The sequence below is a fragment of the Mesoplodon mirus genome (genome assembly GCF_964341445.2).
Source record: "Mesoplodon mirus genome assembly, chromosome: 2".
NCBI classification, from domain to species: domain Eukaryota; kingdom Metazoa; phylum Chordata; class Mammalia; order Artiodactyla; family Ziphiidae; genus Mesoplodon; species Mesoplodon mirus.
The window spans coordinates 82377069-82397985 of NC_138977.1; the positions used below are offsets into that span (position 1 = coordinate 82377069).

General features: G+C 43.4%; 1 protein-coding gene across 1 annotated transcript in view; it reads right to left on the bottom strand.

The window, feature by feature from the left end:
* RBM47 (RNA binding motif protein 47) overlaps positions 1-20917 on the bottom strand; it is a 164229-nt gene that overhangs the window by 86460 nt on the left and 56852 nt on the right. Inside the window, exon 2 of the mRNA XM_082637486.1 lies at positions 8199-8282. The gene's annotated coding sequence lies outside the window, so the exon portion shown is untranslated. The remainder of the gene's footprint in view (positions 1-8198; positions 8283-20917) is intronic.

Genomic DNA, 20917 nt, shown 5'->3' on the forward strand with positions numbered 1-20917 from the left:
ACTTAATAAATAAATAAATATTTTTAATTTCTTAGTTTGAATTTCCAATGTGGTAAATAGTAACAGATACAACCCACATAAACAAAAACACTTCAGGTTCCTCAATAATTCTTAAGAATGTAAAGACAGGGTTGCCAGATTTAGCAAATAAAAATGCAGGATGCTCAGTTAAATTTGAATTTCAGATAAACAACAAATAATACTTTAGCATAAGTATCCATGCAGTATTTGGGACATACTTATACCAAAAAATTACTTATTGCTTATCTGAAGTTTACATCTCATTGAGTGTCCTTTATTTTACTTGCCTGTTAAGATGTGCTAAGCCCAAAAAAGTTTGAAAACAGCTGCAGTAGACCATGCCCCTCAGACACGTACTAACACACTAATACCAACACTTATTAAACACCCACTGTGTACCAGACCCAGCACTAAATTCTTGACAAATATTACCTCTTCAACCATTCCAAAATCCTATGTGGCAAGTACTATTATGATCCCTAGTTAAGTAAAGCTAGTTATTGGGGGAAGGCAAGACTGGAACTCACTCACTCAGACACCATAATCTTAGCTTGTAACTATTAGGCTTACACTGAACTCTGAATAATGGAGAATCCCAAAGATGGGGTTTTCTGTGTGTTTGCATCTCAAATTTTAGCAAATCGATTTCTGTTGCTTCTCTTCTGTCTCATAGTTGTGTGCTCTGCTATCAGAGCAATGATGAAAACCAAGGCTGTGTGTCAGGGAATTCTATCCAGAACTGGCCATCAGCATTTGACTCGGTGCAGACTTTCCTAATGGATGCTTCCCTGGGCATGACAACAGCATTGTTCCAGGCTGGGAATTCTAGAATGGAGAAATGGTGCACAGGCACTGCTCATTACTGTTAATTGGAAGCTGCTGGGAGCTTGGTGCTGGGCTAGGATCATCCTTGAGAATAAATTGGTAATTTCTCCACATGAATCTGTACTAACTGAAGCAAATGCAACCATTGTTGTAAGTGAGCCAAGGTCCTATTTTTTGTATGATCATGACCCAGGCCACTGGATATATTTAATGAGCTCAGGTCTGACGGTAAACAAACTAGAGAAAGTAAAATTTTTTATGATCCAGGATGGGGGCAAGGGGGGGGCCTCATGATCTGCAAATACAAAAATGAATTTGCTTGCAGCCAACTAGGGCCCACCCTCAATCACCAAGGGCTATAATGAAATATAGAAAGTGATAAACATGTAAGGGAGGGAGAAGGAGAGATACTAGTCTTTCACTGGGGAAATTTCTTTATTTCTTTAACAAAGGGAAGATTTACCTTTCAAATCTTTTTTGTTTTGTAAATTTGGATTTTTATTAGATGTGAGGCACACTACATTGTACTAAAGGCAGTTGTGTAACCAGAAGCCAAGGGTGATAGAACTTTGAAAATTAGCCCGGAGGAGAGAATGAGACAAGGGGAGGGGAAAAAAAGGGTAGATCAGAAAAGATGCCAAAACTGGTGTTGGATAATGAAGATGTGCATTTTAGAAACCAAGATTTAGTGAGAGCCTAGAGAGCAGGCCAAGGGAGAATGAGGGTTTGGGGAAACCCAAGGGCCCTTGCTGTGGGACATCTGAAGGAAAAGTAAAAGAGTCATTTTTTACTTTTAAAACTGTCAACTTTGCCATTCTTCTCAGGCCCACCAGGCAGGGCTGCTGTGTGAGTTCAGATACTGGCCCAGCCCTGCCCTGGTGGCGGGGTCTGCCTTTCCAGCAGTCTCTCTAACTGCACACTCAGTCTAGATAACTCAAGCACTGAACGGAGTGTCTGCAGAGAGAGGAAAAAGAAAAAGAATAAAAAGCTGAGATGCAAGCATGGCTCCCTCCTCAGATAAGCTTGGGTGACCAAGGAGTGTAGCTTTCCCCTTCAAGGAACCCTCAGAATTTATTCTTGTGAATGCTGAATGTCAAGGAGGACACAGCCAGCAACTGTGACTCATCAAATTTCCAATGTCAAGACCAGAATGCACAGTCTGGATCCAAGGACTGGCTTTGCACTCAGAACACTGAGAGTCAAGGCCTCTGCCTGCTTCAGATACAAAGGCCATGGGGCCCGGCCTTCGCCCCACCAGCCCATTGCTTTTCCCTGTCTTCAGCGCCTGGAGAACAGGGAGTTTTATCCCACTGTGTTTGAGCTACAGGCCCTTATGACATCTCAGAAAGCGATCTGCCTTGAAAAGTGGTTGGATCTGTACATGACGGTCACTGGCCATTGGCATAGAGCCAGACAGTAAATATTTTCGGCTCTGCAGGCCATATGGTTACATATTTTTCTTTCTCTTTCTTTTTCTGGGGAAACCCTTAAAAATGTAAAAACCATTCTTAGCTACATACAAAAGCTGGCAGCAGAGCAGGCCACAGTTTGCTGATCCCTTACTTAGAGCAAGGGCAAAGGGTGGGCAGCAAAAACTGAAGGTTTCTGCATGCAGTCTGGTTGTCATAACATGAGACGGCTGTTCCACTGCCTTCTTACTGACAAAAGGCTACCTAATTCTCCATCGCACTTGCCGAGTCTGACATTCTCCACTTGTGGAGGCATCTTCCCTTTGCTATGATCCTCTTCAAAGAAGAATTTAGCTGTAGATCTGGCAGGAAATTAAACCTTCAAATGATAGTGTTATATAGTCAGAAAATTAGATAAAAGGCATTTAAAATAAGCTAGAATATTTTTTAACAGGCTAGTTTTCCATCCTGAGTGTGTGTGTGTGTGTGCATGAGTGCATTTCTGTTTAAAATGAACACTCCATATGGATCACAAAATTCCAAACCTGGAAAAATCTTCCAACGTAGCCTAGTCCATAACTGTTTACATTTGAGGAAACTATGACCTACTTTGGTTAAATGAGATATTTCAAGTTACACACTAGCTAGCAGAAGAGCTTGAGCCAGAAACTTGGTTTCCCGATTTCCAAATTAGTTCTCATTCTACTACTCTACTTCACAGCACATTGCCAAGTGAGTACTGAAAATTCAATTCAACAAATACTTATAAAGTATTTCCATACATGCCCAGCACTGGCTCAGTGCTCTGGGATACAAAACAAGTGTAAGAGAAGAGTCCTGCCCATGAAAAGCTTTTGAGCTCACTGAGAAAACAAGGCACACACACATGAAACGAATATATTCTGTCTTACATTGTTATGTAATTATACAGCTAAAACAGAGCTGATGATTTTTCCTGTAGTGACAGAATCGTTCTTTATCCTTGCTGTTCAATATGGTGGCCAGTACAGCCAGTGTGGCTGCTGAGCACTTAACATGTGGGTGGTGCTTCTGTTACCAACCTGGGTTCTTGGACCCGTTAATCAATAAAAATTGATAAGAGGCCAGAAGAGGAAGTTAGGAAAGGCTTTATTGGGACTCCTGCTATAGCCCAAGGGAGCAAAAACAGGTAATAGGTTCCCTTGCTCACCCCCCAAGGCGGGGTGAGCTGGTGCCCTAAATGGGGTGAGGATGGGGTGGATCCGTGGGGGGAGGCGTGGTTTGGTGGTCTGCCCACCCCCTTGGTGGTACTATGTGCAGGGGTCATGCTCAGGACCCTGCTTTTGCTCCCTGCACCTCAGAAGTGGCAGTTGGGTTTTGGTCTTTTTGTGACATGTTCATAATTTGCCCCAACTGCACACGCTTGCAGTTATTTTTAGTCCCTCATAGTTTCTTTGTATTTTGTTGCTCGAGGAGGAGACGTTTGTCCAGGTGCAAGCACTGCAGTAAAGGGTCCCAGGTCCCAGCCTGTCTCATGACTAAGGAAGTAAACTTTTAATGGTATTTAACTTTAATTAGTTTAGATAGCCACATGTGGCTAGTGGCTACTGTATTGGACATCACAGGTCTAAAAAAAATGGTTATAGATCTGAACGGAAGATAGGTAACAAATATTCTGTCACTTCTCCCTATTGTGCCTTTGGCAGAAACCACTGCTGATCACAGAACCCTTCCCCTCTGAGCAGGGACGAGCTCTCAGGATTCCCCATGCAATGTTATTCTCAATTGCCTGGACCTGGTATATATAATGAAACCTATCTGCCATCCTTGATACAGATAAAAAGTGACAAATGTGAACAGAAGGAAGTACTTGAGCTGAGCTTAGAAAGGCAATGTTTGGACAGATAAAGAGAAAGGGACAAAGAATGTGGGGCTCTCCAAGTGAAGAACAGCATGATCCGAGGAACTGGACAGAGTTCTCCTGGTTCTAGGACAAGGAGGATGCTGGCCCGGCCAGAGGGAGGATTGCACTGGGTGAGGTGGAGATACGGGGACAGACAGAAGGGGGGGGGGCTAGATTAAGGAGACCTTTGCATTCCAGGAGTTTAGACTTTTTCTCAAGAGCAACAGAAGCCCCTGAAGGTTTAAGCAGGATAATGACAGGAGAAAAACATATTTTAGGAATCTGATCTGATAGCGAGCCACAAACAGGATTGCATAATGGACACATACATTCAGAAACCGGTAAGAAGGCTATTCCACTAATGGTTTTTGGTTTTCCTTTAGCAAAGTAATACTTGTTTATTAAAGAAAATGTATAAAGCACAGAAAAGCAGATATAAAAATTAAAACTAGACCTCTACCTTTCACACTCAACCGTAGCTGGCATTTTGATGCAGTTTCTTCTGGGTTTTGCTGGGTTTTTTCCCCCTTCCGTGGCTATTGCAATAATTCAGGAATAAAGTTAGGACTAGGACTAGGAAGGTGGTGGTATGAATAAAGAGGAAAAGCCACAAAGAACTTTTCAAGTGAGACAGCAGAGGGAAGAGAAAAGATCATTAGTGTTAAGGGACCTGGGACCTGAGTTCTAGGCTTGGCTATTTCAATGGGCCGCCTCTCTCTCAACCCCTAGCCTTGGTTTCTGCATTTTAGCATCTAGGGACTGGTCTAGATCAACTTCTTAATCTCTTCTTATTGGTGTCTAAGTAAAGGTCAGAAGAGATTTTCAAGACCTTCCCCAGACCTAAAATGGAACTAAAATGTGTCTGTGTTATGTCTCTGCTCATTTTAAGTGAACATCACAACAGATAGATAGCTGGGGTTGTCGTAAGACAAAAATGTTCCCATGATCTTTAAGTAACATAGTACTGTACCAGTAACATAGAACGGGAGTTCTATTACAGGTGTATCTATTTTATAGATACACCTGTAATCTATAAGATTTTAGGTGTTAAGTAATTAAACTGTATATTCTGAGCAGTGTCGTAGGGAAGATGTGTAGGTGTGGTTCCCAGGACATGTAATGGGGTGGTGTAAACAGGGGATCCATTTTCAGACAGGACTCCACCAAGAAGTGGCAAAGTCTTCCTAAGACCCAAAGGTTTTTAAGGCCCAAACCATCTTCGCAGACCACAGGAAAAACAAAACCAAAAACAGCTACTACAGAACGCAAATTATGCTCTCCGGAAAAAGCAATACACAGCCATTCACCGGGTTAATAAGCAAAAGTGTAAACCAGTGGTTGTCCACATGGGACATAGATGAGACTCAATCGTGGAGTTTTCAAAAAATACTGATAGTTGGGTCCCTCCTCAGACCAGTTAAATCAGTGTTTCAGCGAGCGGGGCCTGTGCATTGACATTTTTTTTTTTTTTTTTTTTTTGCAGTACACGGGCCTCTCACTGTTGTGGCCTCTCCCGTTGTGGAGCACAGGCTCCGGACGCGCAGGCTCAGTGGCCACGGCTCACGGGCCCAGCCGTTCCGTGGCCATGTGGGATCTTCCCGGACCGGGTCACGAACCCGCGTCCCCTGCATCGGCAGGCGGACTCTCAACCACTGCGCCACCAGGGAAGCCCTGACATTTTTTTTTAAAGTTCTCAAGACGACTGAAGCCTGAAGCATCAGCAGATATTCCAGAGCAAGAACAGTTCAAGGGGCCCGGGAGCAGCGTGGGCCTCCACTCAACAGATCTCTCAAAAATGATGACATCAAATTCACTCATGACTAAGAAACCAGCAAGCTTGAGAAGGCCAATTCAGTGGAACTTGGGTTCCATGCTGTATATGGTATGTGTATGTGTGTACACGCACGTGTGTGAGTTTCCGAATCTGTCAATTAAGTTACTCAATTGCTTAGCAGTACTCTGGATAGAAAATGTGAATAAAGAGCATAAAGTTTCAAAACCTGAGAATCTCATAATGGTCCAAAATGGAAGCAGGGTCAAGGAGCTGGCCTCTGTCCTGTTTAAACCATCTTTTTTTTTTTTTTAATCTGGCTTTTGGATGGAGGAATTATGTATTATACTATGCCAGTGATCACCCTTCCCTGATGCCGTCAAGTAAGTAGAGAAAAAGAAAAGTGGACACATTTATTAATGAAAACAATCTCTCACTAGAAGCTGATCACCTTCCTGTAAGGGGTAGATGAAGGAAATTAAGAACATAGATTTGGGGAGAAGTCAAAAGATTGGCAGGAAAACAGGACTTGCAATCCAGCTCTAGGAAATGATGCTAATAGAGAAGGAAGAATATATGTCTGAACCACAAAAACAAAAACTCTCTTAAGGGTTTTTAAAGATTCTTCAAGAAACGTGACTAAATCCTTATTTTAGGACAGACGTCTGTTCATTTGAAGCCACTTTCCCTCTACCTCTTTCCCCATTGGGTTCATGCTTATTCCTTGAACCTGACACTCGCCGGCCCATGCTGAAACCCTCCAGCTGTTCCTCATTTGATAAGTCACTACCACCTGCCCCCAGTTGCCCTCTGCCTAGTAAACCACTCCTTCCTTCTCCTTCAGGTCTTCTCAGTTAAAACAGCACTTAAATTCCAAGAAACCTTCACCAGTGGTCACTCCTCCCACTGACATTCAGAGTAGGTCCTCTGGTTTTAAACTCCCTTAACTCCTTGTAATTCTTCTTCAGCCCACTCACAACTCAATTATTTAATGTCTGCCTTGACTACTAGACCAGGTTCTTGGAGGCAGAAAACCAATCCTTTCTGTCTTAATCTCTTAATTACCCAGTACCTGGCACAGAGCCGGGCACATAGTAGGTGCAGGGAAAAACCTTAGTTAACCAATTTACCTGTACCCCTACTGATTTATGGATTAATGTACTATCACCCATGGGGCCCTATAATACAGAGGTTCTGCAAATCTTAAAGCCTGTATAAATCAGACCCATGTGACTTGGAGAATCCTGTCCATTCTGTGGCATTACCTCTACAAAGATGCTATTTATGCATGCATTTAACATGAATGTGAATTTGGACTCATTCACACATAAATGGATGCTAACAAATCACTCTGGGGACATAGTAGTGAAATATTCTAAAATAGAGTACTTGACTTGTAAATCCCATGATGCAGAGCCCTGGAAGGGAGCCAGGCTTTGGATAAGAGTATCTGTTCTAGGACCTGCTGCCTAAGAGGCTGCTCCGTGATGTCACATGGGTTTTTCTGAATGCCAGGACCACTGCTTAGGAGGTCCACAGGCTACTCGTCTCAAAACCATCATATGGAGTCACCAAAAATTTTAGTTTTTAAAGGCACTTGCACTTTGTGAAAAATAGGAGGCAGAGAACACTTAATGCTGGTCATTTGTGGGTTATTAGAGGAATGCTGTGTTTCACCAAATCGAAATCTCCATAAGATGTATCCCAACTTCAGACATGTTAAATTGTGGGGGGGAAGTGTATTCTACAGTAGATGAAATGCAGTGTACACTACAGGAAAAACTCAGTATTAAAAGACTTTAAGCAAAGTCACTCAAATATAGCTTCTGTCATTCTTTTTGACTGTGGGAGTCTTCTGGGGACAATGGTACTTACAAAACATACAGGGCAGGGCGGCCCTGGTGGCGCAGTGGTTGAGAGTCCGCCTGCCGATGCAGGGGACACGGGTTCGTGCCCTGGTCCGGGAAGATCCCACCTGCCGCAGAGCGGCTGGGCCCATGAGCCATGGCCGCTGAGCCTGCGCGTCCGGAGCCTGTGCTCCGCAACGGGAGAGGCCGCAACAGTGAGAGGCCCACGTACGCAAAAACAAAAACAAAACAAAAAACAAAAAACATACAGGGCACTCTGGCCTAGTAAATTAAGCAAATACCCAGAAAAAAACGATATGTGTTGGTTTAAAAAATGAGAGAGGATTAACATTTGGCTGTCACTCTGTAATGTTCACCTACTTTTCTCCACCCCTGAATGATGTTCTTTTGAGCCCCAGGGAAGATGGAGCCAGATGACTTACCAAACCTCCTCACTGAGCCCAGGAGTGGCTGATCTCTGCTAGGTGACCAATGCGAGGTGTCCTGATGCCTCTCTTACCCGAACTCTGAAATGGAAAAGATAACACTATTGACCCAGAGATGGCTAAGGAGGAGTATGCAGTAAATGACGGCTAAGTGGTTGGAGGGGAAGCGGTAAGAAGAAGAAATATGGTGTTTTATGATTACTACACACCTTTGTGTGTGCATGGATTACAAGGAAGGCTACATAACCAGTCAGTACAAGAGATCTGCACTGGCTCACATACATGGAGAAAATAGGTCATGTCCTTTTGCCAATTCCACAAGGCTATTCAGGTTGATATTAGCTAAAGGACACTCAAGGGAAAAAAATCTCAGTCCGACAAGGAGAGAAGAGGAACGTATAAAGAGGTGGTGTAACAGGGAGGAGAAGCTCACGGGTTTGGCCAGGTACTCAAAACTCACCTCTACTGCTTGCTAGCTGGGTGACCTTGGGCGTTTTACTCAACTTCTCTGATCCTCCTTTTTCTCATCTAATATGAGCCTGTTTATCCACGTGTTACGGACATTGTGACAATAAACAAGACAACATATATGAAGCCCTTGGGGCCCCATATGAGAGAAAACATTCAATGGAGGGCAGCTATGATTATTATATTCATTTAAATGTCTTTCTGCAGAGGCACATTAAATTGCGGTCTTTCAGGGTAAATCAGGGTAAATCACCAAACACTCAAAATTGTTTAAAGCCCTGTGAGCTGTTAGTGTTTTAAATATTTCTTTACCTTTGGAAGCCCTTTGAAGCTAGCTTTTCTGCCCATATATGAACAATATTCCTTAACTATTCCACTTCATCTTTAATTAAATACATTTGATTAACTAGGCTCTGTACAGCAGACTTTATTTTGCTACAACTCGCCGAGAATGAATAAAAAAACCCCACAGGAGTCTCACTATCACCCACTCCAAGAAAGACCACAAGTCTGCAAGCTACCTCTGGGAAACAAAGTACTGAGTTCTGCTAACTCCTGCAGTTGAACTAGGTAATCATTTGTTCCAAAGTTCTTCCCAACTCAATAGCCCTATTAACTAAGGTTGAGCTTTTGATTAACACAGTGCTTGAAGGAACTTTGACCCACAGAAAGTTGGCATTTGACTTGCTTCTGAGTCCAACTTGTGTCACGAGTGCTGGTTTCAAGGGTAATAAAGGACCTGGCTGTTTGCTTACAGCAAATGGAGGTGGTGCCATGTCATGTCGAGGCTTTTCCCTCGACTGTCCACCGAACCCTTGGCAAAGGTAGTTTGCAGCTCACACATCAGCTTTTGGAGTGAATAGGATGAAAGGCTGTATATTTCCAAACTGAAAAGCACCTAAGTTCCACTTGGCACTTTACCTAAATGTCAGTTGTTTAGGAAACATGAATATGATCCCCTGATCAAAGTGATCGGAGTGGAGATCAGATGTTGGAGCAGGTGCATGTCCATCTAGTGCTATGTCCATCTAGATTCTGCCTTGGTGAGCAAAGTGCTCTCTCTCATGGCTCTTGAGTTCTAAAACACTCGTCAGATACAAGGCAGAGACCATAGTACCTGAGAGCGCATGTTCCTGCCTGTTATTAGATGAATAGTGTCCTTCCTAAATTCATATGTTGAAGCCCTGACACCGCCCCCCCCACCCCCGTACATCAGAATGTGACAGTATTTGGAGATAGGGCCTTTGAAAAGGTAACTAAGGTTAAATGAGGTCATATGGGTGGGCCCTAACCCAATATGAATGGTGTCCTTATAAGAGGAGATTAGGATACATTCACATATAGAGCAAGGGATGACCATGTGAGGACACAGCGAGAAGGTGGCCATCTGCAAGCCAAGGAGAGAGACCTCAGAAGAAAGCAAACCTGCCAACACCTTGATCTTGGACTTCCAGCCTCCAGAACTGTGAGAAAATAAATTTCTCTAGTTTAAGCCACCCAGTCTGTGGTATTGGTATTTTGTTATGGCAGCCCTAGCGGTCTAATACACTACCTCCCTCTCTGTACCCCCAACCTTATGTCTCAGGACCAGGCAGGGAACAAATGAGGAAGTAGACTAAGAGCAAAAAATAACAGGAGTGGTGTAGACAGTGGTAAATAGGAGAGGTACCAAATTTTTCACCTTTAAAAAATACTGGGAAGCCACACAGAATATGTCCATGGCTTGATTATGCCGGGGACCTTTCAGTGGCAATCCTTGGGCTAAACCATTGCAATGAGACACTTAAAAACACCCACTATTCATCTTTCAACAAATATTAATTGAATACCTACTACAGGTCAGGCCTTAAGCCAGACACTGGGTATAGCAGTGGTGAATAAAAGAGGCATCTTCTCTGCCTTCATGGTATATAACGGTCTGGGATAGGGAGTCCAGGTACTGAGCTAGGCGAGAGACGCCAAGTTGAAAAGACAAAGTTGCTGCCCTCCAGGGTGCTGTAGATTAGCAGACCACAGACATGAAACAAGACCATCATAAAACAATGGGACACCAGCTCTAAGACACAAGGGGCAATGGAAAGTGGAACGATGACTGCAAGTCTGTCAAGGTTAATCAAGGAAGACGTGAGCCAAGTTCTGGAGGATGAATAACAGTCTGCTTGGCAGACAGGGATGACGGATGAGGAGAGGGCATTTTTCAACCAGAAGGAACAGTGAGTTCCTGGGTACGGGGACATGAGAGAGCGCAGCATCTTTGGAGAATGACGAGTAGTTGGACTGAGGGTGGGCAGAGGAGGGGGCGGCAGGACATGCAGCTGAAAAAGGCAAGGAGCTCACATTTCATTGCACAATGAACCACTGGAAAATTTAAATCAGGAAGGTGGCATTACCAGAACTGCCTGTTAGAAAGATCTCCTGACCACGATGCAGAGGGGCTAAAGGCAGGGTGACCCATCTGGAGAAGATGAAGGCGGGGACCAGGGAAACAGACAGAGGAATGCCTGGCAGGCAAGGTCAGGGATGCAGAACTGAAGTTGTCGTGGCGTTCAACCCATGGCCACAGACGACACTGCCCAAGGATATTATGTGCATCTAGAGAAGCACTTTTTTTTTTTTTTTTTTTTTTTTGCGGTACGCGGGCCTCTCACTGTTGTGGCCTCTCCTGTTGCGGAGCACAGGCTCCAGACGCACAGGCTCAGCGGCCATGGCTCGCGGGCCCAGCCACTCCGCGGCATGTGGGATCTTCCCGGACTGGGGCACGAACCCGTGTCCCCTGCATCGGCAGGCGGACTCTCAACCACTGCGCCACCAGGGAAGCCCGAAGCACTAATTTTTTAAGGGTACTACTCTGATCAATGAGAACATGCATTTCTTAAGCTTTTAATTTCATTTATCTTACATTTCACATCAAGAAGCTAACTCTACTCATCCTTTTCATCCATCAAAGTCACATGTACCTCAGTTACCTCATCTAAATATGGATAATGGCACTTCTTTCACAGAGACGATTCCTTGAGCTCATTAATACCAGTAAGTAGTTAAGTGCCAGAAATGCATTATTATTAAATCAGCTATTATTAGAGCAGAAATAAACTTTAAAGAACAAATGGATAATTATCGACTGTGCAGTTAACGATAATCCTCCCTCTCAGTGAAAATGAGCCAGATTAAAACTACCACCACAACTACAAACAGTAAGAACTTATATACTTGACTTGGAAAGGAGCTGCCTCCAATTTCCTTAATCTCTCCAGAGCCCTCACACAGCTTCTTAGAAAGGGCCCCAATATTTGTGCATGATCATTACTTTACATTTATAAAATGCTTTATAAAAATTTCAAAGATTAATGATCCAAGGGGATGTCGGACCTGCAAAGGGAGACTGACTGCAAAGAGACACAAGAGAACTTTCTAGAGAGCTGGGAATTTCTATATCTTGATGAGGGCAGTGGTTCCATGGCTGTATGTGTTCTACATAGCACTAAAAATTGTTTGAATGTTATCTATATGTAAATTATAGTTCAGTAAAGATTGAATAAGGATAAAAGGGCTGGAAGATGGGGGAAAGGGGAGTTCAAGGGGAAATGGGTACTCATATTCCAAACAAAAGTGAAAACAGATTTGAGTGAAAGAACTTGCCCTAAAACCTTTAATTTCCAAAAACACTGTCTCTTGAAATGGATGAAGCTGGCTAAGAATGTAAAAAAGCTTCCGTATGCAAGAAACATTTTGAAAAATTCAGAAGTTCTCACCCTCGTTATCCTGTGTCTAAAGCACTTTTTACCCCTCGACTCACTGGACAAGCTGCCCTCTTGTGGCTTTGATATATATTTCCTGAGCAGAAAAGTGGGCAGTTAGTAAGCTATTCGGGTAGCAAGCCCAGCCTACCCATAAATATTCCTCAAGGTGACTAAGAGTGGGTGTGCTGCCCACTTGCACACGAGAGGTACACGGGCCATTCTGGGCTTGTGTCATAGCTGAGCTTTAAATAACTAAGAAAATAGGGGTGCCACAAAATACACATGATTTGAGGCTGACAAATTCAAGAGACATTTTAAGGCAATTTAAATTTCACTTTCGCAACACGGTTATCAGCGTATCAGAAGCAAACATCTGTCTCAAACAAGGTGTGTGCAAAGAAAATAGAACTGAAAGTTTCAATTCCACCATCTGTGAATACTATTCAATATTCCAAGGTATGTTTGCACAAAAAAGGAAAACAACAACAACCCAGCATATACTACCCAAACACTGGTTTTTATTAACACTCGCATGCGGGGAATCTAGATGTCTTATGAAACATTAAGTATTTGTTTAAAAAAAGGAAAGAAGGAAGGGAGGAAGGAGCAAATAGCGTAGCTTTTCAAAAGTTGCACTAAAAAAAGATAACAGACGGCACAAGCAGTAACTCAAAAGATGACAAGATTTTCTCTTTAGAAAGCAATCCATCTTCATACAAGACCTTTTGTCAAAGAAATACATAGAGAAAAGACAAAGATATAGATGGAAATAGATGCTGTATTTCAACTGTTGAGATGTTAAAAATGCACCTAGTCCAGATCCAGTAATATCAGGCTGGACTAAATTAACCTACATGAGGGTCACAGGCACTCCTGATAAATGACTGCTAAATCCATATTCTAGTAGAGCAAGCTTTCTTTTCAAATCAAATCATGTCACTTCCCTTCTCAAAACCCTCCAATGGCTTCTCCTCACACTTGGAATAAAATCCAAAGTCCTTCCCAGGGCTCCCTCCAGGAGCCTGTGTGGCTTTCTACTTCCTTCCCTGCCTCTCTCCCACTCCCTCACTCCCTCCTGGCTGTTCCTCCAACGGCTTTCTCAGCTCCCTGCCTCAGCACTCACGGTTGCCCCCGCCTGGAATTGCCCTTCCCAGCCTTCCCCGCCTGGCTCTCTCCGTGACTGGACTCACCTTCTGCAAAAAGTCTTCCCAGACCGTTCTATGAAAACAGCCCTCCAATCAGCAACCCTGCTTGCACTCTCTCTCCTCTTTCCCGTCTTTAATTTTCTTCTCTACAATTATTATTATCTGAAATTACATCGTGTATTCATTATTATCACTTTTTATTATCTCTCTGCCCCACTGAGATGTGAACTCCACAAGAGAAGGGGCTTTCTCTCCTAAAACAGAGCCTGACACTTGTCAGTCCTCGTTATTTGAGAAATGAGATATCCCGGCTTGGGGAGATAATAAACCCTAATGAAATACATTCCAACACTCTATCACCAGCACGTCCTTCCTTAGGTCTACCTCAAGTCTCTCTTATTGCAGCAAAAGCCCATATACTTTACTTGAATCCCAGAGTGATGGACAGGGGTGACCAACAAGCTGTTAAGTAATTCTTTAGGATCACAGACTTTTGAAGGTAAGATGGGGCCTTAGTTATAACTGGCTCCAGCCCTTTTGTTCTGAAGCTAAGTACACAGGCTCAGAGAGGGCGACTGGTTTCTCCAGGCTCACACAGAAACAGTGAACAGCAGCAGACACCACAGCACTTCAAGGGCGCAGAGTGCTTGCCTTTCTCATTCCTGCAGTCCCACGAGCCAGCAAGGTGCCTGCCACAAAGAAGGGTGCCCGAGGAACAAGTGTCCTCACTTCTACCTTAAGTGCTCACTCAACTCAACTGGCTTCCTTCCTCTCATTACTGTCCCAACTATAACTTCCTACCTGAGAACCGTTTCCAGTCACTTGCGTCATGTGTCATCATTTCCTGTCCTCTGTATGTATGACAACATACTAGACACAATTGTCTGTCTGGGGGCTGATTTGCTCCTTACATAATTCAAATAGCCCAGCATGGAAAATACCTAGGAAAGAGCGGGATATGCAAAGCAAAAAAAAAAAAAAAAAAAATGCTGGCAGTGTCCCTGACCATGGGTGCTGTGGCTGTAATGTAATGCAGGAACCCCGTCTGGTCCATATTTGTTTTCCTGCAGCGCCAAGCAGTGTGCCTGGCACACAGTCAAGGCCTATTTGTTGAGATGGAGAACAGAAGGAAATGACATTGTAGATTCAGCTTATTCTCAGCCTACAGTGGCTTTATAATAACAGATACTTCATGCTAACAGCTTATACTGGCATGGTGTCTTCTGTCCTTAGCACTTACATATATCTTCTCATTGATCCTCCTAAGACATCCATCTCACCTGTAAGAAAGATACTAAACTCTGAAAAACCAAGTATTTTTTAGAAGTCATTTAGCACACAAACCTAGACTCTCTAGTCTCTAACAAGACTCTGCAGATTTCCTTTCTTCCAGTATATGAGTATCCATATGCTATGCTGAAGAAATACGGATGTTTGATTATGGGATATTACCCCAGACCCAGCTAGTGGTGTTAAGCAATGTAGAGTATATGCAACATACTATCTGAAATCTGAAATATCCTGGATTTCAAAACGCATCTGCCCCAATAGGTTGCAGGTGAGGATGTCTCAGATTGACATTAATGCAGAGAAGAAACCTGTCCACAGTCACACAGGCAGGCTGGGATTCCAACCCAGGCAGTCTAATTTTGCAGGCTGTGCTAGCAGCCACATTATCCTGCCTCTCCAGTCGATGATGTCGCTGTCATCTGAAAAGCAATTACTGCCTCCACTATTTTTCTGATGTGGCTCCAGGAAATAGGATCCGGCAAGGTGAATGGTGGGGGCAGACTTGTGTTGTCATCCATGAAGACTGACTTGGACCAGTGCTGATGCCAGCTAAATGAAGGCATAGGGACAGTAACCCAAGCACAGTGGACTTCCTGGGAAGTCATGGCCTCGTTCGGGGAGAGGGTATACAAAGCTTTTGGCAATCAAAACTTTCACCTCCCTAAACACCTCCACAGGAGCTTCTAGGAAACGTTGAGGCAGGCCTGCTAGGAATCTGGAATGACCTTGTCCACAGTCGTTTACAAAATTACTCTGTCAAGGGGGGTGGGAGAGCCATGGGTGGGGTATGAGCAGGACAATGTGTAATTAGAAAGGGTGTGCGTGTGTGTGTGTGTGTGTTCATGGAAGCATATGCTCATTACAAATAGACTTTTACCTAATGTCCAGAACACGAAACAATTATAAACTGTGTTTTGGCTTTTACTTCTATCCTCTAAACTAATTATCTGTGGAAATAAAAGATGCTACTTAATTGGGTCCAGCAGCGTTCTTACCTCACCAGATACTTGGGGTGAACTATTTTCTTCAGCTCTCAGCTCAAATGTTACTTCCTCAGGGTAGCCTTCCCCTTCAGCAGCCCAAATTAGATTGTTTCCCCCCTTTCTCATCTTGGTGTAAGCTTTCCCTTGTACAACTCATCATGACCTGTGATGAACTACTTGTGAGTTTATTTGTTCACTGTCTAGCTGTCCCCACCAAACTGTAATCTCCTTGTCTGTTTGCTCACCTCTGTATGCCCAGCATGTAGCACAGCACCTGACACAAATAAATACTTGTTGAATGAATGAGTGAATCTTGAATTTCACAACAGAAACCCCGGAGGTGGCTAGCACTTCGCCAGCAGACACACACCAGGTCTTCTCCCACCTCTGAATTGTGAAAGCCTTACTGCTGTGTAACTCTATTTGGCAATTCATCATATGCCGGCCCAGTAACATGTTATCTCTACAGCTTTAGGTTATTTCTTCACTTTATTATTCTTATTTAACTTTTAACCTGTTTAGATCTTATCTTCCTAACTAGATTAGAAGCACATGGAGTGTAAGTTATACTGCCTCGAAATCCTCAAAGCTCCCTCACCAGCATTTTGCATCTACTCTTTCTAAATGGTTGCTTCATTTAATGCTCAAAACAGGTATTTCTAAAGGTAATATTATGGAATATTGAAGCCCCCAAGGGCAGGATAGTGTCTAATTTTTTTTTTAATAAATCAAGAGGGCCCAGGAAGACTGAGTGTTGTTTAAATATAAAATACAGTTCTAACTTTGCTTATGTGAGGGACCAACGCAGGGCACAGAAAATCTTAATTCAGCTAAGTTCTTTTTACTTTCATGAAATATCCCCTCCACCATCCTTCAGGTCCCACTCAACTCAGGAAAACTCTCAGTGGCACAAAAGCAGGATTTTTTGCTGTTTTGCTAAGTCAGGCCCTTTATTATAGGGTAGAAAGAACACTTGTTCCTTATTTCTCAATTCCTCATTCCTGCTGGCAGCACAAAATATGCCCCAGCCCTGACTGTCAAGCACAAATGAAACAGATAACTTGGTGTTCCTTTAAATCTATATATTTCAAACAGTTTTAAATGGTTTGGGTTTTTTTTTTTTTTTTGGTCTAACTACTCATGATAGATGTTAGATGGATTAGCAAGTAGGTCTGTGAATCATTCACCCCTAGCCAGGCACTCACTTTCGAGCATTAACCTGTTCGCATTTTCTGCCCCGACCCTTATAGAAGCAAAACAGTGAAAAACCAGACCAGTCAGCTGAAACGCTGTTGTCAAAACACAGCCAAAACACTCAGAATTTTCACAATTGTCAGGCGTTTCCTAACATGGCCAGGGTCACTGACAGTTAAAGGTTTCACCAACATCACCTGCAGAATCTGAATCCACTCCATGAAAATTGCAGAAAACCCCGAAAATGCTTGAAGTACTCACTAAGGTCAGCCTTTAAAATACAAGGGCATGGGGCTTCCCTGGTGGCGCAGCAGTTGAGAGTCCACCTGCCAATGCAGGGGACATGGGTTCGTGCCCCGGTCCGGGAAGATCCCACATGCTGCGGAGCGGCTGGGCCCGTGAGCCATGGCCGCTGAGCCTGCGCGTCCAGAGCCTGTGCTCTGCAACGGGAGAGGCCACAACAGTGAGAGGCCCGCGTACCGCTAAAAAAAAAAAAAAAAAAAAACAGACCACGTGTCTGGTTTTAATTCTCCAACAACCAAGCAAGGTGGGAAGTGGTAAGCCCACTTTTAGTGAAGGAAACTGAGGCTCAGAGAGTATCTCGTTAAAAAGAAGAAAAAAAAAAGGCTTCTAAGAAGTAGGCTGAGACTTAAACTTTGGTCTTTCTGGCATTATTCCATTATCTTAAAATAATAGATCCTTCCACTAGGAGATCAGAAATCTCTATCAGTAATAGTCATTAGAGGTCCACAATGTATGGTCTGATCAATAACTCAAAATAATACACCATATTTTAACATCTCTCAAATAACCAATGTGTATATTACTCATTTTAAAAGCTATTACTAAATCAGTTGCATGTTTTACAATCTGTACAGTCAGATTACAGTTCAGGGAACAAGCCCCCTGAGAGATAATCTTTAAGAGCCACTAGATGTAAAGATACACAAAAGCAACAGAAAGAGACCACTGGTCTGCCTGGCTCCAAGACTGTAAAATCAAAGTGAATAAAGAAAAAAATGATGTGACTTTCGAAAGAATAGGTGGGCCTGTTGGTAAGCCTAGAAAAAGCTGGACAGATAAAAGTTGGCAGTGCCCACTGGAACTTCCAAAGTCACTGGACTTCCAGTAGTCTTCCAAAATGACTTGCTTCTCCCTATCCACTCCAGGTTGAGAGAGAATGTGCTCATTTCCTCAAAGTAACCTTATTTCCAGTAGTCAACAAATATTGATAGAGGGCATGCTCCAAGCTAGGTGTTCATCTAGATCTTCTGCCCTGGCCTTGGAGCCGGAGCATTTCTCATCCCCGTGGCACCCCTCATGGCCACTCTCTTCTGAAAGGTTGGTGACCACTGCACTGGAGCAGTGTTTCTCAAGCTGGTCCAATCACCTGGAGAGCTTGTTAAAAATCAGATTGCTGGGGACTTCCCTGGTGGTTAAGAATCCCCCTTCCAATGCAGGGACACGGATTTGATCCCTGGTCAGGGAACTAAGATCCCACATGCTACGGGGCAACTAAGCCTGCGCGCTGTACTTACTGAGCCCGTGTGCCGAAACTACTGAGCCTGCGCGCTCTGGAGCCCGCACACAACTAGAGATAGAAGCCCGCGAGCCGCAACGAAAGATCCCGTGTGCTGCCACTAAGACCCAACGCAGCCAAAAATACAAATAAATAAATAAATATTTTCTTTAAAAAAATCAGATTCCTGACCTTGCCTTGGACTTTCTGCATCAGCACCACTAAAGGAAGGGTCTGGAAATCTCTCATCTTAAACAGTGTCCCAGTAATTCTACTCATTGGGGAAGCTTGTCAACCACAGTTCTCTGGCGGTTCATTTAGCCTATTGCGGGTGTGGGCTCAGTAAGAGGTAATATATTCAATGCAATGTAATACGCTGGGGAGTCAGTTTTTAAAAACTGCTTTGAAAAATAATAGTACAACAGCTTCTATTATCAAACCAAGGCCCTTTTCCCCTCATTCCTTTGCCCCAAATCCTACCAAGTGAAGTCCCAGAAACTTAGATCCTATCCCATTGAGATCTCAGATGACATAATATTCAGAAGACCAGCAAATGTTAGGTAGCCCACACTGATGGTAATGTTCTGAATATTAACACAGCCCTTAGCCCAGTGCTTTGAGCAAGCGAGCACTCAATACTTTTTTCAACAGCCTGGCCTGGCCCTTTGCAAGCCAAAGCCTACAGAAGCTTTCATGTGCACAATACACCACTCCTTGCAGTGGAAAACACAACATAACTTGCCCACAAGATGCCTCCTTTCTATCTATGACTACTCCCTAGGAAGGAAAACTTGTTTCACTGATAATATGTTTTTTCCATACTAAGTAGTATTGGTTCAATATATAGGGCTGCTTAGAAGTAATATTATTCTTAGAGGAGACATCAATGAAGAATTCACTCCAAGGGTTGAGAGTCATACGGGTGGGCATGAAGCTCCAAATGCCACATCCCAAAGAGGGTTAAGCCCAGGGATAAGGCCCTGTAAACCGGCAGTTTAAAATCATCCAAAGTGAATGGATCCATGTGTTACATTAGATTGGCACTCTAAAGTACATTTTAGTGTGATTGCGGACCTCTGAGCTGTTCGCCGCTCAACTACACTGGCTCCAAACAAATCCTTTTTCGTTCATAAACAGCATTTCAAAATGAACACTTTGATGATCTGTGGTGCATTTCTTTTTTCCTTTTTCTTTCTTCATTTCTTCCTTCCTTCCTTCCTTCCTTTTCCTCTTTCTTTCTTTTTTAAATGACTAAATGGCTATAAAAGCTGTAAAATGCTCTCCAAACTTTGTGGCTGTGTTGTGATTACCCTACCAGATCCCCAGGGGTCAAATTCTTAGAACCATACCATCTTAAAACACTGAAATACCTTAAATATTTGCTAGTTGATCTAGATAAGAAAACAGATTCAGACAGGTAACTTGCCCAAGGTTACACGGCCAGTCAGTGTTCATCTGGGCCTGGAACCGGGGCCTCTCCCACTGCATGCATGGTGGTACTCAGAGACAGTGATGTCCAGTGGGCAGAACCTGGGTGGACTCTCCCACACGCTAACCTCCCACCTGGTCCACACTTTGGACTTGCCTAATCCAGAAGGGTAATAAAGATTCCTCCCAGTGTGGCTGTGTTACCAAGGCTACTTCTTGAATTAAAACAAAAGAGTGATAGCCCTGCTCTCACTGGCACATCTCCTAAGTACATCCCCTAAGTACATCCTTCAGGAAGGCACATTTACAACTAGAACTGCCTGGTATATTTGAAAGGTATGAAAAATACAAGGAATAGTGGTCGGTCCTTTCTATGGACCACAGCAAGACCATAGTTCCCACACTGCAGTGGAGTGTGACCATTTGACGTAGCTCTGGCCAATGGATGGAGAGAAACTGATGTGCACCATGATGATGTGATGTGGGCCTGGCCCTAAAAATCTGCTCCCCTCTGGGTTCTTTCCTCTTCTGGCTGACGGGGATAGCAATGCCCAGGCAACTCTGGACATCATGTGTTGGAAAACGCAAAGCTATTCTCAGTCTGGATTTCCAAATGAGTTCATGGAGGTGATACCCTGGAAACCTGCACACATACCAAGACTACAAGAACTATATTTCTATCGGGTAACCCACTGACATCTTGGGCTCTGCACATTACTGATACTTAGCTTATCCTAAAAAATACAAAAGGAATCTCTGAAGATTGGGAAAAGCATGGCTTTAAAGTAGAAGAAATAAACAGCTCAGGTAACAGATCTGTTGGTTTATCATCAACCACAAAACAACAGGAAGGAATCAACAGGATTTGGGGAAGAGTAAAACATACCAGACTAACTTAGTTTCCTTCCAGAATACAAGAAAAATACCTGTCCTGATTTTAGAAAAGCTC